The 17408-nt window shown below is 46.4% G+C and overlaps 5 non-coding genes and 1 pseudogene across 5 annotated transcripts; all 6 read right to left on the minus strand.

The window, feature by feature from the left end:
* Nucleotides 1-5642: 5642 nt before the first annotated feature.
* Nucleotides 5643-5768, minus strand: LOC130343375 (U2 spliceosomal RNA; annotated as a pseudogene).
* Nucleotides 5769-7856: 2088 nt separating this feature from the next.
* Nucleotides 7857-8047, minus strand: LOC130343410 (U2 spliceosomal RNA). Its single transcript, XR_008882743.1, has one exon. It is a non-coding gene; the product is annotated as a U2 spliceosomal RNA (small nuclear RNA).
* A 2088-nt stretch (nt 8048-10135) lies between these two features.
* LOC130343367 (U2 spliceosomal RNA) lies at nt 10136-10326 on the minus strand. The gene has a single exon (XR_008882708.1). It is a non-coding gene; the product is annotated as a U2 spliceosomal RNA (small nuclear RNA).
* Nucleotides 10327-12415: 2089 nt separating this feature from the next.
* LOC130343364 (U2 spliceosomal RNA) lies at nt 12416-12606 on the minus strand. Its single transcript, XR_008882706.1, has one exon. It is a non-coding gene; the product is annotated as a U2 spliceosomal RNA (small nuclear RNA).
* Nucleotides 12607-14702: 2096 nt separating this feature from the next.
* On the minus strand, nt 14703-14893 carry LOC130343363 (U2 spliceosomal RNA). Its single transcript, XR_008882705.1, has one exon. It is a non-coding gene; the product is annotated as a U2 spliceosomal RNA (small nuclear RNA).
* Nucleotides 14894-16983: 2090 nt separating this feature from the next.
* On the minus strand, nt 16984-17174 carry LOC130343366 (U2 spliceosomal RNA). Its single transcript, XR_008882707.1, has one exon. It is a non-coding gene; the product is annotated as a U2 spliceosomal RNA (small nuclear RNA).
* Nucleotides 17175-17408: the final 234 nt, after the last annotated feature.

Consider the following 17408-nt stretch of genomic DNA (forward strand, 5'->3'; position numbering starts at 1 on the left):
CAGCAAGACAGGGGCCCATTGCACTCCCACGGGGCCTTTTTTTTTTTTTTTAAACTTTATTTATAAATTTTCATATAACAAGAACAACAGTAAGGTCCTCAATATATAATGTATAAAACAAGGAATGAGAGACCACCAATACAATCATAATCATAATACACATATCATAATACACATATCAGAGTGAGATACATCGTGCATATACGATTAGCTAATCTACGACCCTAATTGAGGTCGAACAACTGTCCGTCCACTGGGACAGAGTAGCTATACGGCTATTAGAAGCCCCACACCTCTTCGCTATCAATTCCTCCAACACGAGGTTACTATGCACCTCCGCCAGAATGGCAGGAAGACCCGGCACCTCAGTCGACTTCCACCTCCGAGCAATGTGAGCCCTCACAACTATCAGAATATGATATAAAATGGTCATATAATGCGGGGGAACTTGTTCTAGGGACAGGAATAGTAGTGCACTCTCTGGGCCCCATGAGAAGGGGCAGTCCACTAGGTTGTCCAATAACTTCTTAATTTCGGTCCAAAGAGGTGCAATTAACGGGCAAGTCCACCACACGTGTAGCAAGGTACCACTTTCCCGGTTACATCTCCAACACACTGGGGAGGTGGTAGGGTATATTTTAGCCAGACGAACCGGCGTGTAGTACCATCGGTATAGGAGCTTCCTAGAAGCTTCGAAATGATTAACACATTTAGAATATTTTTTGTGCATGTCAAAGACACAGCTCCACTGCTCAGCCGTGAATCTGCGCGCCAGGTCCTCCTCCCATCTGGACTTAAACGTACTGTCCATTTCCCCCTCCTCCTCAGTCAAAGCTACATAAGCAAGGGAGATACCCCTAGTAAAGGAGTCCCTGCACAGGAAATGATGTTCATACGCAGTGCGAGGCCGAGAGCTATCCCAAGGGAGAGACCTCAAAAAATGTCTAAGCCTCAAATATTTGTAAAAGTCTTTCTGTGATATAGAGAACATGCGTACAATATCAGTGAAAGGCATCAACCCATTAGCATCGCTAATCAATGCCACAGTGAGGATGCCCGCATCTATCCAGGGCTTAAAATCTATATCTAGAATATAGTCTCCTATAGCAGCTAAAGGGATATCCTTCACTCTAGGTGGACAAAGACTTTTAATTCGCGCCACCTTACTCCACAACCTGATAGCAGCCGCAATAGTAGAGAAAGGAGAAGAGGGAGCAAAGGTAGGGTTAAAGCGCAATGCCCAGAGAAAGTTATTAAAATTAGAAACATTGAGGACAGCAGCTTCAATATCTACCCACAGGGGGGGAGCGTCCTGCCACCACCATTTTTTAAGCTGATCGAGTAGAACAGCGTGATAGTACATTTTAAGGTTCGGCACCCCCATACCCCCCTCATGCACAGGGCGATACAATATATTCGCACCAACCCTAGGATGCTTACCATCCCAAATAAATCGTAAGAGCATTCTCTGTAGTTGTGAGAGGAAGGAGGCGGGCACTATCATCGGCAGGCATCTAAAAAAATATAAAATTTTAGGGAGCAGCATCATCTTAGCAGTGGCAACACGTCCCGCCCATGAGACAGGAAGCCTGGAGAAGTGATCAATTTCTTTGGTAAGCAGGGACCGCATAACAGCAAAATTAGAAGCAATTGTCTTATCAGGCAACGCAGTAAGGACTATGCCTAGGTAAGGAATCTGGTCAGTGACCCATTGAAAGGGATATTTAGCTTGTAGTACTCGCTGTTGCTCAGTGGGTATCTGCAATGGTAAGATACACGACTTTGTGGGGTTAATCTTATAAAAGCTAACTCGACTAAAGGCATCAATAATGTCCATAACTGGGCCTAAAGAACTCAGGGGGTTGGAGAGACTAATGATAACATCGTCGGCAAACAAGCCAATCCTGTGGTCTACTTTACCTATTTGAATGCCCGCAATGTCTGGGGAGTCCCTGATGGATTGAGCAAGCGGCTCCATAACTAAGGTAAATATAAGGGGGGACAGTGGGCACCCCTGTCTAGTCCCATTGCTAAGTGAGAAACTATTAGAAAGGGTACCCATCGTGTAAATTCTAGCAGATGGGAGCGTATATAGTGCCATAATGGCGGATTCCAAAGAGTGGGGAAAACCAAACTTACGCAGCACACTTCGCAAATATCCCCAGTGCACTCGATCAAACGCCTTCTCCGCATCAAGGGATAGCAAGAGAGAAGGCGTCCGATCGGAATGCGCTTTTGTGATGATGTCGAGAAAGCGTCTCGTACCATCCACCGTTTGACGACCCTTGACGAAGCCAACCTGGTCCCTGTGAATTAGGTCCGGCAAAACCCTATTCAACCTGGCAGCAAGAGCCAGGGCATACAATTTAATATCACTATTTAGGAGAGAGATTGGTCTGTAATTTAGGGTAGAGTCCAGTGGCTTACCAGGTTTAGGTATGGTAATGACCAGAGCATCCAACATCTCCTTAGGGGGCACACCGTTCTCCTTAATACGGTTAAAGGCTCTGGTCAAAAAGGGAGCTACGGAAGGGCCAAATTGCTTATAAAATTCATTTGTAATACCATCAGGGCCAGGTGACTTCGAGGGCTTGAGGGAACGCACACATTCAAGAATTTCTTCTGTGGAGAAGGGAGAGCAAAGATCAGATGCTTGGTCCGCGGACAGAGAGGGGAGGGACATAGAGGACAGAAAAGAAGAGATAACTGCTTCATCAGGCTGTGGAGTAGCAATGTCATGTTGAAGATTGTACAATTTACTATAAAAATCTGCAAAACAATTGGCTATACTTTGAGGGTCAGTAACTATAGAACCATCAGATTTAGTAAGGAAGGGGATTCTCTCCTTATCCTGACGTTTTTTAAGTTGTTTAGCCAGTATAGAGCCAGATCTATTACCCTGCCAATACCATGTCATTTTGAGCCTTCTCAGTGCCATCTCATAGCTGTGTAAAGAGAGGGAGTGTAGGGTAGCACTAACCTGAGAAATTTCTCCTATTAGTGATGGAGAGCACGAGGTCTTATTGCGCCTATGTAATTCCGCAAGGCGCTGTTGGAGTTCTAGAGTTTTGGTCTGGCGGAGCTTCCTGTCATAGGCTGTTTGACTAATAAAGTGACCCCTAATTGTAGCCTTAAACGCACACCAAAGCATGGGGTCTGTGACATCACCAGTATCATTAATGCGGAAGTAGGCATCAACCGCCAACTTGGTCGCTTCAGAGTATTCAGGATTATGGAGTATTAGTGGGTTAAGTCTCCAAATATAGGTCGGGCGGGTGCTATGCGATTCTTTAATGGTTACGCTTATGGGGGAATGGTCCGACCATTCTATGGGCATAATTCGGGCCTCTGAAACCAATGATAGGAGAGAGTGGGAGGTAAGGGCGTAATCTATTCTGGTGTATATCTTATGCACATGAGAAAAGAAGGTGAAGTCCCTTTCCGTGGGGTGGGATATACGCCAAACATCATATAGGTCATTTTGGGACACACTAGTGAAGAAACCTGTGGGTTCTTTTTTCAAACTGGGCGAAGTAGAATCTACACTAGGCCACATGGTCATATTAAAATCTCCTAGCAGTAGGCAGTGTCCCTTTCTCAAGGACTCCAATTTACGCAAGAATGCCCTGAGGAAGGTACACTGTTTCGCATTAGGCGCATATAAGGAGCCTAAGGTATATTGAACATTGTTTAGTAAGCACACAATAATTATAAAACGACCTCTATCATCTATCACAGAGTGCTGGACAGTAACCGTCAGGGTGTTCTTAAATGCAATCGCCACTCCTCCTTTTTTGTGAACAGCATGCGCTTGATAGATATGTGGATATCTCTTATTTTGGAGTCTATGGGCATCTAGGGCTAATAAATGGGATTCTTGTATACAGAGGACATCGGCCGCTAGGCGTCTAGCCTCCTTCCACACCAGAGACCTTTTATACGGTGAGTTAAGACCCCGCACATTCATAGACACAACCTTAATAACCATAGTTAAAGTATACATCAACGCAAAGCAGAACCATTAGCACAGTAAACTGAAAAGGAGCAGGTACTCCCATCGAAGAGGATACATCTACACTTAGCAGCTCGCAAGAGGAGCCTCTCATATCCATTATCAGAGAAAGTGAGTGATGGAGGACCAACGGGACAGAAAACAAGTAAACAGAACGAACAACAAAGAACAAATAAATTGAGCAAGCAGTAGTAAAGACCATGTGGTAGGTCTTAATGGGGGTAGGTAAGTACATTCGACTGCAGTTAGGCCGAATGTTTAAACATTCAGGAAAAGTATCCAGAGCACTAAGAGGATAAGTAACCCAAAAGATGGGGAAGGATACCCCAGTCGCAAGCCAGTGAGACAAGTCGGACAGGCCTGTCTAAAGGCAGAGGAACAGTTCATGTCTTGATTTTTTTCTTGCAGTGGGAGACAACCTTCCATTCCTCAGCTATCTTTGCAGCATGTGGTATGTCCAGGGACCTCTGAGCAGTCAGATCAACAGGCAAGTTCCATTCCGCACACAGTTGCAAAAGGGTCTCCGGGGAAGAGACCACATGTTTGGACCCCTTATTGGTGATAATCAATTTCACAGGGAATCCCCATTTATAAGGGATCCCTTTTTCTCTGAGAGCTTTAGTCCCTGTACTGAACTCACGTCTCCTGGCTAGAGTGGCAGCAGAGAGATCCGTGAAAAGTTGGAGTCCCGAATACCCATCTGGTAGGGAGGGTGAGGAGCGCGCCACCAACATCAATTGCTCCTTAATATGGTAAAAGTGAAGGCGCAGAATCACATCCCTTGGTGTAGCAGCAGGTAGGGTTTTGGGCTTAGGGAGCCTGTGGACTCTGTCCATTAGCAGATCTAGGGTGGAAGCCTGAGGCAGCAACAATGCAAAATAATCCGTTAGGAAGGTGTTGAGGTCCTCCGTTTTCACAGACTCCGGCACCCCTCTCACCCTTAAATTGTTTCGGCGAGACCTGTCCTCCATATCAGCTATCTTAAGTTGAAGAGCGGCAACCTCATCCTCCAGGCCATTAGCTAAGTCCACTACTTCATTATGAGAAGAGGTGAGTTCCGCCATCTTGTTCTCAATGTGCGATGTGCGGTGTCCAAGAGAGGAGATCTCATGCTGTATATTGGACACGGCTGCCTTAATGTCTCCCTGAATGGAGGTATGTAACTCAGCGAGAAGCCCCCTCATAATAGGTTCAGTTAGGGGCGCCGACGGAGAGCTCCCATCAGGGCCTCCTGGGCCTCTAGTATGCAGGGTCCCCGCTCCCAGTGGCTTGGAGGAGATCGGGGAAAACGGTACCTGCGGGTCCTGCTGCACCGAAGGCGACCAGCCTGTCAGGAGAATCGGAGGAGTTGAAGGAGAAGCCTCCAGGGCGCAGCCCGTCTGAGAGGATGAAGACGCTGGTGAGGCACTTCCAGTAGCCGGAGACGCTGACCCGCACTGAGCCGCGCCATCTTGTGAGGCCTCTGCAGCAGGAAAGAACGCCGTGAGCTTCAGTGGGCTCTTTTTCCCTCGCCTCCGGGTCATCATCAGGTGCCCCGATAGTTCAGGTACCGGTGGGCACAATTGCCGTAGCGATATGCTCAGGATCAATGCTGTGTAGCCGCTATTAGGCCTGGGCTGCAGCGGAGCACAAGGTTTATGCGACCGCCGCCATGCACTGCAGGACACGCCCCCCAGAAGGGCATTCTACGTATCAGATATTAAACTGATAAGAACAGATACTACACTTGATCTTAGCCAAAAGGCCGAGAAGCGATAACCATGAAAGGGGCGGGCCCAACAAGGTGCCCTTCATGGGCACTATCACTGCTTGCTGTCAGGGAGGCTGCCAGACAATTTTCCATGCACACTCTGGGCTGGGGGGCAGTCAACCACCAGTACACACAGCAGAACCTAAACCCATACCATTATTGCTAAGCAGCAAGACAGGGGCCCATTGCACTCCCACGGGGCCTTTTTAAATGCAATCCATAACCCGGATTTGCCAGGAACCCTTCTTACTCCTCCTACTTGCATGTGACACTGGGCTTAGGATCTGCATAGGAAACACACACACAAGCACACACCTACCTTTGTTGCCTGCAGATGCCTCCTTGGCTGTCCCCAAACGGTATCAAACCAACACCCACGGGAAGCTGTAAGCATAGAGGACATGCCTGCACCCCATTGGACTTACCTGTGTGGGTTAAACCCGGGTTATTTGACAACCTATGGCGGTGATGGTTCTGCTCAGGCAGAGCAGTGCTGATGCTCCTCATAAAGCTGTCGCTGCTGTGAAGGTTCTAGGTGACATCACAAATCCCTATGGTTACATACACAACAAAGCTGGGTTGTTGTTGTTTACACTCTGCAAGGCCTGTGGAAGTGAGTGACATCATAGCACTGTAGTTCTGAGGGTTCTAGATGGATGCAACAATCTCCTGTTGCTTCTATGAAGGCCATAATAGACGACATCACCAAACAGCTCCATAGTCACATACACAGCAAAGGAGAGATGTTGTTTACACCTAGTGATGTCAGTGGTATTGAGTGACATCACAGCACAGTGCTAAGGCTCCTGGGCCTGGACACAGCAGCGGCTGCAATATCTCAACGGAGAATACGTTTATATATATGTGTGTGTGTGCGCGTATATATATATATATATATATATATATATATATATATTTCTCCGCCGAAATCACTTTTAAACCCATTTCCACCTTTTTTTCCCTTCTCTTCCTCTTACTTTTTTTTCACGTTTTTTTACGTTTTTCTCCTTTTCGCCTCTTTTCTGGGCGTATTATTCTTCTTTTTCTTCTTTTTTTTCGTCTAATGCATACCCCATCAGTGCAGCAATGCTTATTCAATACCGCCAGCAGATGGAGACACTGGGGGATAATTTTCTAAGGATTTATACTGATTTTTCCTGTCTGAATTTGTCGCACAGAAAGTTGCAGGCCAAATATGTGTGACATTTCTGCGACTTTAGCTTCTAGAGCATTTTTACAACATTATACATAGGTGCTGAATACATAAAAAGCGACTGTTCAGCGACAGACAAGTCGCATCGGCTGAAAGTAGGCCAGAATGTCAGTCCATGTTGGAGCAGGTTTAGATACAGTCTAAAGTATAGATCTCAAAGTCTGTGCACAGAATTTAGCAAGGGCCTCGCACCTTCTGATGCATCAGGTAGGTGCACAATAGCATAGCCTAACCCTCTGTACTTTGGTCTATATTGATGCGGGACATAGACAGCCAGCTGATGACCAATCCATTAGTGCAATGGATGGCTGGAAGCATTTGTCTTTGCCTTTGCAATACCACAGAAGCAATGCATGGTCAATGTACAGCAATGACACACCTGTGTGAACAGCCAGGAGACCCCCCCCCCCCCCCATGTTATGTTACATAGTTACATAGTTAGTACGGTCGAAAAAAGACATATGTCCATCAAGTTCAACCAGGGAATTAAGGGGTAGGGGTGTGGCGCGATATTGGGGAAGGGATGAGATTTTATATTTCTTCATAAGCATTAATCTTATTTTGTCAATTAGGAACATTCAGCACCCACCCGCTATCAAGGCAAGCTGCCTATCATGTCATGCCCTACCTGCACAGGTGTGCTGGCTACTCAAATGATCCAATTAAGGAGGCCATTTAGTCAGCAGCAGCAGAAGTCCTGTGCCTGGACGCTCCAACAGCGGCCAGACACAAGCAGAAGCAGAAGCAGCAGAAGCAGCAGCAGCAGCACCACCTTTTGTTTTTTGGCTGCAGCAGCAGCAAGGCCCACAGGGCTGGCTAGCTGGCTAGCCAGCAAGCAGGTAGCAATGAAAGTAGGAATCTTTCTTTTTAACCCTGTAAGGGGGTGGTGCACTGTACCCGAAGATACTGCCATATCGGGTCAATGCATAGGGCGACGGAAGCAAGCTTCGAAATCGGCCCCCGTTCTCAAAAATCCATTTAATATATGGTCCCCAGATAGGGGACGTATCAGATATTAAACTGATAAGAACAGATACTACACTTGATCTTAGCCAAAAGGCCGAGAAGCGATAACCGTGAAAGGGGCGGGCCCAACAAGGTGCCCTTCATGGGCACTATCACTGCTTGCTGTCAGGGAGGCTGCCAGACAATTTTCCATGCACACTCTGGGCTGGGGGGCAGTCAACCACCAGTACACACAGCAGAACCTAAACCCATACCATTATTGCTAAGCAGCAAGACAGGGGCCCATTGCACTCCCACGGGGCCTTTTTAAATGCAATCCATAACCCGGATTTGCCAGGAACCCTTCTTACTCCTCCTACTTGCATGTGACACTGGGCTTAGGATCTGCATAGGAAACACACACACAAGCACACACCTACCTTTGTTGCCTGCAGATGCCTCCTTGGCTGTCCCCAAACGGTATCAAACCAACACCCACGGGAAGCTGTAAGCATAGAGGACATGCCTGCACCCCATTGGACTTACCTGTGTGGGTTAAACCCGGGTTATTTGACAACCTATGGCGGTGATGGTTCTGCTCAGGCAGAGCAGTGCTGATGCTCCTCATAAAGCTGTCGCTGCTGTGAAGGTTCTAGGTGACATCACAAATCCCTATGGTTACATACACAACAAAGCTGGGTTGTTGTTGTTTACACTCTGCAAGGCCTGTGGAAGTGAGTGACATCATAGCACTGTAGTTCTGAGGGTTCTAGATGGATGCAACAATCTCCTGTTGCTTCTATGAAGGCCATAATAGACGACATCACCAAACAGCTCCATAGTCACATACACAGCAAAGGAGAGATGTTGTTTACACCTAGTGATGTCAGTGGTATTGAGTGACATCACAGCACAGTGCTAAGGCTCCTGGGCCTGGACACAGCAGCGGCTGCAATATCTCAACGGAGAATACGTTTATATATATGTGTGTGTGTGCGCGTATATATATATATATATATATATATATATATATATATATATATATATCTCCGCCGAAATCACTTTTAAACCCATTTCCACCTTTTTTTCCCTTCTCTTCCTCTTACTTTTTTTTCACGTTTTTTTACGTTTTTCTCCTTTTCGCCTCTTTTCTGGGCGTATTATTCTTCTTTTTCTTCTTTTTTTTCGTCTAATGCATACCCCATCAGTGCAGCAATGCTTATTCAATACCGCCAGCAGATGGAGACACTGGGGGATAATTTTCTAAGGATTTATACTGATTTTTCCTGTCTGAATTTGTCGCACAGAAAGTTGCAGGCCAAATATGTGTGACATTTCTGCGACTTTAGCTTCTAGAGCATTTTTACAACATTATACATAGGTGCTGAATACATAAAAAGCGACTGTTCAGCGACAGACAAGTCGCATCGGCTGAAAGTAGGCCAGAATGTCAGTCCATGTTGGAGCAGGTTTAGATACAGTCTAAAGTATAGATCTCAAAGTCTGTGCACAGAATTTAGCAAGGGCCTCGCACCTTCTGATGCATCAGGTAGGTGCACAATAGCATAGCCTAACCCTCTGTACTTTGGTCTATATTGATGCGGGACATAGACAGCAAGCTGATGACCAATCCATTAGTGCAATGGATGGCTGGAAGCATTTGTCTTTGCCTTTGCAATACCACAGAAGCAATGCATGGTCAATGTACAGCAATGACACACCTGTGTGAACAGCCAGGAGACCCCCCCCCCCATGTTATGTTACATAGTTACATAGTTAGTACGGTCGAAAAAAGACATATGTCCATCAAGTTCAACCAGGGAATTAAGGGGTAGGGGTGTGGCGCGATATTGGGGAAGGGATGAGATTTTATATTTCTTCATAAGCATTAATCTTATTTTGTCAATTAGGAACATTCAGCACCCACCCGCTATCAAGGCAGCTGCCTATCATGTCATGCCCTACCTGCACAGGTGTGCTGGCTACTCAAATGATCCAATTAAGGAGGCCATTTAGTCAGCAGCAGCAGAAGTCCTGTGCCTGGACGCTCCAACAGCGGCCAGACACAAGCAGAAGCAGAAGCAGCAGAAGCAGCAGCAGCACCACCTTTTGTTTTTTGGCTGCAGCAGCAGCAAGGCCCACAGGGCTGGCTAGCTGGCTAGCCAGCAAGCAGGTAGCAATGAAAGTAGGAATCTTTCTTTTTAACCCTGTAAGGGGGTGGTGCACTGTACCCAAAGATACTGCCATATCGGGTCAATGCATAGGGCGACGGAAGCAAGCTTCGAAATCGGCCCCCGTTCTCAAAAATCCATTTAATATATGGTCCCCAGATAGGGGATGTATCAGATATTAAACTGATAAGAACAGATACTACACTTGATCTTAGCCAAAAGGCCGAGAAGCGATAACCGTGAAAGGGGCGGGCCCAACAAGGTGCCCTTCATGGGCACTATCACTGCTTGCTGTCAGGGAGGCTGCCAGACAATTTTCCATGCACACTCTGGGCTGGGGGGCAGTCAACCACCAGTACACACAGCAGAACCTAAACCCATACCATTATTGCTAAGCAGCAAGACAGGGGCCCATTGCACTCCCACGGGGCCTTTTTAAATGCAATCCATAACCCGGATTTGCCAGGAACCCTTCTTACTCCTCCTACTTGCATGTGACACTGGGCTTAGGATCTGCATAGGAAACACACACACAAGCACACACCTACCTTTGTTGCCTGCAGATGCCTCCTTGGCTGTCCCCAAACGGTATCAAACCAACACCCACGGGAAGCTGTAAGCATAGAGGACATGCCTGCACCCCATTGGACTTACCTGTGTGGGTTAAACCCGGGTTATTTGACAACCTATGGCGGTGATGGTTCTGCTCAGGCAGAGCAGTGCTGATGCTCCTCATAAAGCTGTCGCTGCTGTGAAGGTTCTAGGTGACATCACAAATCCCTATGGTTACATACACAACAAAGCTGGGTTGTTGTTGTTTACACTCTGCAAGGCCTGTGGAAGTGAGTGAAATCATAGCACTGTAGTTCTGAGGGTTCTAGATGGATGCAACAATCTCCTGTTGCTTCTATGAAGGCCATAATAGACGACATCACCAAACAGCTCCATAGTCACATACACAGCAAAGGAGAGATGTTGTTTACACCTAGTGATGTCAGTGGTATTGAGTGACATCACAGCACAGTGCTAAGGCTCCTGGGCCTGGACACAGCAGCGGCTGCAATATCTCAACGGAGAATACGTTTATATATATGTGTGTGTGTGCGCGTATATATATATATATATATATATATATATATATATATATATATTTCTCCGCCGAAATCACTTTTAAACCCATTTCCACCTTTTTTTCCCTTCTCTTCCTCTTACTTTTTTTTCACGTTTTTTTACGTTTTTCTCCTTTTCGCCTCTTTTCTGGGCGTATTATTCTTCTTTTTCTTCTTTTTTTTCGTCTAATGCATACCCCATCAGTGCAGCAATGCTTATTCAATACCGCCAGCAGATGGAGACACTGGGGGATAATTTTCTAAGGATTTATACTGATTTTTCCTGTCTGAATTTGTCGCACAGAAAGTTGCAGGCCAAATATGTGTGACATTTCTGCGACTTTAGCTTCTAGAGCATTTTTACAACATTATACATAGGTGCTGAATACATAAAAAGCGACTGTTCAGCGACAGACAAGTCGCATCGGCTGAAAGTAGGCCAGAATGTCAGTCCATGTTGGAGCAGGTTTAGATACAGTCTAAAGTATAGATCTCAAAGTCTGTGCACAGAATTTAGCAAGGGCCTCGCACCTTCTGATGCATCAGGTAGGTGCACAATAGCATAGCCTAACCCTCTGTACTTTGGTCTATATTGATGCGGGACATAGACAGCCAGCTGATGACCAATCCATTAGTGCAATGGATGGCTGGAAGCATTTGTCTTTGCCTTTGCAATACCACAGAAGCAATGCATGGTCAATGTACAGCAATGACACACCTGTGTGAACAGCCAGGAGACCCCCCCCCCCCCCATGTTATGTTACATAGTTACATAGTTAGTACGGTCGAAAAAAGACATATGTCCATCAAGTTCAACCAGGGAATTAAGGGGTAGGGGTGTGGCGCGATATTGGGGAAGGGATGAGATTTTATATTTCTTCATAAGCATTAATCTTATTTTGTCAATTAGGAACATTTCGCACCCACCCGCTATCAAGGCAGCTGCCTATCATGTCATGCCCTACCTGCACAGGTGTGCTGGCTACTCAAATGATCCAATTAAGGAGGCCATTTAGTCAGCAGCAGCAGAAGTCCTGTGCCTGGACGCTCCAACAGCGGCCAGACACAAGCAGAAGCAGAAGCAGCAGAAGCAGCAGCAGCACCACCTTTTGTTTTTTGGCTGCAGCAGCAGCAAGGCCCACAGGGCTGGCTAGCTGGCTAGCCAGCAAGCAGGTAGCAATGAAAGTAGGAATCTTTCTTTTTAACCCTGTAAGGGGGTGGTGCGCTGTACCCGAAGATACTGCCATATCGGGTCAATGCATAGGGCGACGGAAGCAAGCTTCGAAATCGGCCCCCGTTCTCAAAAATCCATTTAATAAATGGTCCCCAGATAGGGGACGTATCAGATATTAAACTGATAAGAACAGATACTACACTTGATCTTAGCCAAAAGGCCGAGAAGCGATAACCGTGAAAGGGGCGGGCCCAACAAGGTGCCCTTCATGGGCACTATCACTGCTTGCTGTCAGGGAGGCTGCCAGACAATTTTCCATGCACACTCTGGGCTGGGGGGCAGTCAACCACTAGTACACACAGCAGAACCTAAACCCATACCATTATTGCTAAGCAGCAAGACAGGGGCCCATTGCACTCCCACGGGGCCTTTTTAAATGCAATCCATAACCCGGATTTGCCAGGAACCCTTCTTACTCCTCCTACTTGCATGTGACACTGGGCTTAGGATCTGCATAGGAAACACACACACAAGCACACACCTACCTTTGTTGCCTGCAGATGCCTCCTTGGCTGTCCCCAAACGGTATCAAACCAACACCCACGGGAAGCTGTAAGCATAGAGGACATGCCTGCACCCCATTGGACTTACCTGTGTGGGTTAAACCCGGGTTATTTGACAACCTATGGCGGTGATGGTTCTGCTCAGGCAGAGCAGTGCTGATGCTCCTCATAAAGCTGTCGCTGCTGTGAAGGTTCTAGGTGACATCACAAATCCCTATGGTTACATACACAACAAAGCTGGGTTGTTGTTGTTTACACTCTGCAAGGCCTGTGGAAGTGAGTGACATCATAGCACTGTAGTTCTGAGGGTTCTAGATGGATGCAACAATCTCCTGTTGCTTCTATGAAGGCCATAATAGACGACATCACCAAACAGCTCCATAGTCACATACACAGCAAAGGAGAGATGTTGTTTACACCTAGTGATGTCAGTGGTATTGAGTGACATCACAGCACAGTGCTAAGGCTCCTGGGCCTGGACACAGCAGCGGCTGCAATATCTCAACGGAGAATACGTTTATATATATGTGTGTGTGTGCGCGTATATATATATATATATATATATATATATATATATATATATATATATATATATATCTCCGCCGAAATCACTTTTAAACCCATTTCCACCTTTTTTTCCCTTCTCTTCCTCTTACTTTTTTTTCACGTTTTTTTACGTTTTTCTCCTTTTCGCCTCTTTTCTGGGCGTATTATTCTTCTTTTTCTTCTTTTTTTTCGTCTAATGCATACCCCATCAGTGCAGCAATGCTTATTCAATACCGCCAGCAGATGGAGACACTGGGGGATAATTTTCTAAGGATTTATACTGATTTTTCCTGTCTGAATTTGTCGCACAGAAAGTTGCAGGCCAAATATGTGTGACATTTCTGCGACTTTAGCTTCTAGAGCATTTTTACAACATTATACATAGGTGCTGAATACATAAAAAGCGACTGTTCAGCGACAGACAAGTCGCATCGGCTGAAAGTAGGCCAGAATGTCAGTCCATGTTGGAGCAGGTTTAGATACAGTCTAAAGTATAGATCTCAAAGTCTGTGCACAGAATTTAGCAAGGGCCTCGCACCTTCTGATGCATCAGGTAGGTGCACAATAGCATAGCCTAACCCTCTGTACTTTGGTCTATATTGATGCGGGACATAGACAGCAAGCTGATGACCAATCCATTAGTGCAATGGATGGCTGGAAGCATTTGTCTTTGCCTTTGCAATACCACAGAAGCAATGCATGGTCAATGTACAGCAATGACACACCTGTGTGAACAGCCAGGAGACCCCCCCCCCCATGTTATGTTACATAGTTACATAGTTAGTACGGTCGAAAAAAGACATATGTCCATCAAGTTCAACCAGGGAATTAAGGGGTAGGGGTGTGGCGCGATATTGGGGAAGGGATGAGATTTTATATTTCTTCATAAGCATTAATCTTATTTTGTCAATTAGGAACATTCAGCACCCACCCGCTATCAAGGCAGCTGCCTATCATGTCATGCCCTACCTGCACAGGTGTGCTGGCTACTCAAATGATCCAATTAAGGAGGCCATTTAGTCAGCAGCAGCAGAAGTCCTGTGCCTGGACGCTCCAACAGCGGCCAGACACAAGCAGAAGCAGAAGCAGCAGAAGCAGCAGCAGCACCACCTTTTGTTTTTTGGCTGCAGCAGCAGCAAGGCCCACAGGGCTGGCTAGCTGGCTAGCCAGCAAGCAGGTAGCAATGAAAGTAGGAATCTTTCTTTTTAACCCTGTAAGGGGGTGGTGCACTGTACCCAAAGATACTGCCATATCGGGTCAATGCATAGGGCGACGGAAGCAAGCTTCGAAATCGGCCCCCGTTCTCAAAAATCCATTTAATATATGGTCCCCAGATAGGGGACGTATCAGATATTAAACTGATAAGAACAGATACTACACTTGATCTTAGCCAAAAGGCCGAGAAGCGATAACCGTGAAAGGGGCGGGCCCAACAAGGTGCCCTTCATGGGCACTATCACTGCTTGCTGTCAGGGAGGCTGCCAGACAATTTTCCATGCACACTCTGGGCTGGGGGGCAGTCAACCACCAGTACACACAGCAGAACCTAAACCCATACCATTATTGCTAAGCAGCAAGACAGGGGCCCATTGCACTCCCACGGGGCCTTTTTAAATGCAATCCATAACCCGGATTTGCCAGGAACCCTTCTTACTCCTCCTACTTGCATGTGACACTGGGCTTAGGATCTGCATAGGAAACACACACACAAGCACACACCTACCTTTGTTGCCTGCAGATGCCTCCTTGGCTGTCCCCAAACGGTATCAAACCAACACCCACGGGAAGCTGTAAGCATAGAGGACATGCCTGCACCCCATTGGACTTACCTGTGTGGGTTAAACCCGGGTTATTTGACAACCTATGGCGGTGATGGTTCTGCTCAGGCAGAGCAGTGCTGATGCTCCTCATAAAGCTGTCGCTGCTGTGAAGGTTCTAGGTGACATCACAAATCCCTATGGTTACATACACAACAAAGCTGGGTTGTTGTTGTTTACACTCTGCAAGGCCTGTGGAAGTGAGTGAAATCATAGCACTGTAGTTCTGAGGGTTCTAGATGGATGCAACAATCTCCTGTTGCTTCTATGAAGGCCATAATAGACGACATCACCAAACAGCTCCATAGTCACATACACAGCAAAGGAGAGATGTTGTTTACACCTAGTGATGTCAGTGGTATTGAGTGACATCACAGCACAGTGCTAAGGCTCCTGGGCCTGGACACAGCAGCGGCTGCAATATCTCAACGGAGAATACGTTTATATATATGTGTGTGTGTGCGCGTATATATATATATATATATATATATATATATATATATATATATATTTCTCCGCCGAAATCACTTTTAAACCCATTTCCACCTTTTTTTCCCTTCTCTTCCTCTTACTTTTTTTTCACGTTTTTTTACGTTTTTCTCCTTTTCGCCTCTTTTCTGGGCGTATTATTCTTCTTTTTCTTCTTTTTTTTCGTCTAATGCATACCCCATCAGTGCAGCAATGCTTATTCAATACCGCCAGCAGATGGAGACACTGGGGGATAATTTTCTAAGGATTTATACTGATTTTTCCTGTCTGAATTTGTCGCACAGAAAGTTGCAGGCCAAATATGTGTGACATTTCTGCGACTTTAGCTTCTAGAGCATTTTTACAACATTATACATAGGTGCTGAATACATAAAAAGCGACTGTTCAGCGACAGACAAGTCGCATCGGCTGAAAGTAGGCCAGAATGTCAGTCCATGTTGGAGCAGGTTTAGATACAGTCTAAAGTATAGATCTCAAAGTCTGTGCACAGAATTTAGCAAGGGCCTCGCACCTTCTGATGCATCAGGTAGGTGCACAATAGCATAGCCTAACCCTCTGTACTTTGGTCTATATTGATGCGGGACATAGACAGCCAGCTGATGACCAATCCATTAGTGCAATGGATGGCTGGAAGCATTTGTCTTTGCCTTTGCAATACCACAGAAGCAATGCATGGTCAATGTACAGCAATGACACACCTGTGTGAACAGCCAGGAGACCCCCCCCCCCCCATGTTATGTTACATAGTTACATAGTTAGTACGGTCGAAAAAAGACATATGTCCATCAAGTTCAACCAGGGAATTAAGGGGTAGGGGTGTGGCGCGATATTGGGGAAGGGATGAGATTTTATATTTCTTCATAAGCATTAATCTTATTTTGTCAATTAGGAACATTTCGCACCCACCCGCTATCAAGGCAGCTGCCTATCATGTCATGCCCTACCTGCACAGGTGTGCTGGCTACTCAAATGATCCAATTAAGGAGGCCATTTAGTCAGCAGCAGCAGAAGTCCTGTGCCTGGACGCTCCAACAGCGGCCAGACACAAGCAGAAGCAGAAGCAGCAGAAGCAGCAGCAGCACCACCTTTTGTTTTTTGGCTGCAGCAGCAGCAAGGCCCACAGGGCTGGCTAGCTGGCTAGCCAGCAAGCAGGTAGCAATGAAAGTAGGAATCTTTCTTTTTAACCCTGTAAGGGGGTGGTGCGCTGTACCCGAAGATACTGCCATATCGGGTCAATGCATAGGGCGACGGAAGCAAGCTTCGAAATCGGCCCCCGTTCTCAAAAATCCATTTAATAAATGGTCCCCAGATAGGGGACGTATCAGATATTAAACTGATAAGAACAGATACTACACTTGATCTTAGCCAAAAGGCCGAGAAGCGATAACCGTGAAAGGGGCGGGCCCAACAAGGTGCCCTTCATGGGCACTATCACTGCTTGCTGTCAGGGAGGCTGCCAGACAATTTTCCATGCACACTCTGGGCTGGGGGGCAGTCAACCACTAGTACACACAGCAGAACCTAAACCCATACCATTATTGCTAAGCAGCAAGACAGGGGCCCATTGCACTCCCACGGGGCCTTTTTAAATGCAATCCATAACCCGGATTTGCCAGGAA

The sequence above is a fragment of the Hyla sarda genome, unplaced genomic scaffold, assembly GCF_029499605.1.
Source record: "Hyla sarda isolate aHylSar1 unplaced genomic scaffold, aHylSar1.hap1 scaffold_679, whole genome shotgun sequence".
Taxonomy (NCBI): Eukaryota; Metazoa; Chordata; class Amphibia; order Anura; family Hylidae; genus Hyla; species Hyla sarda.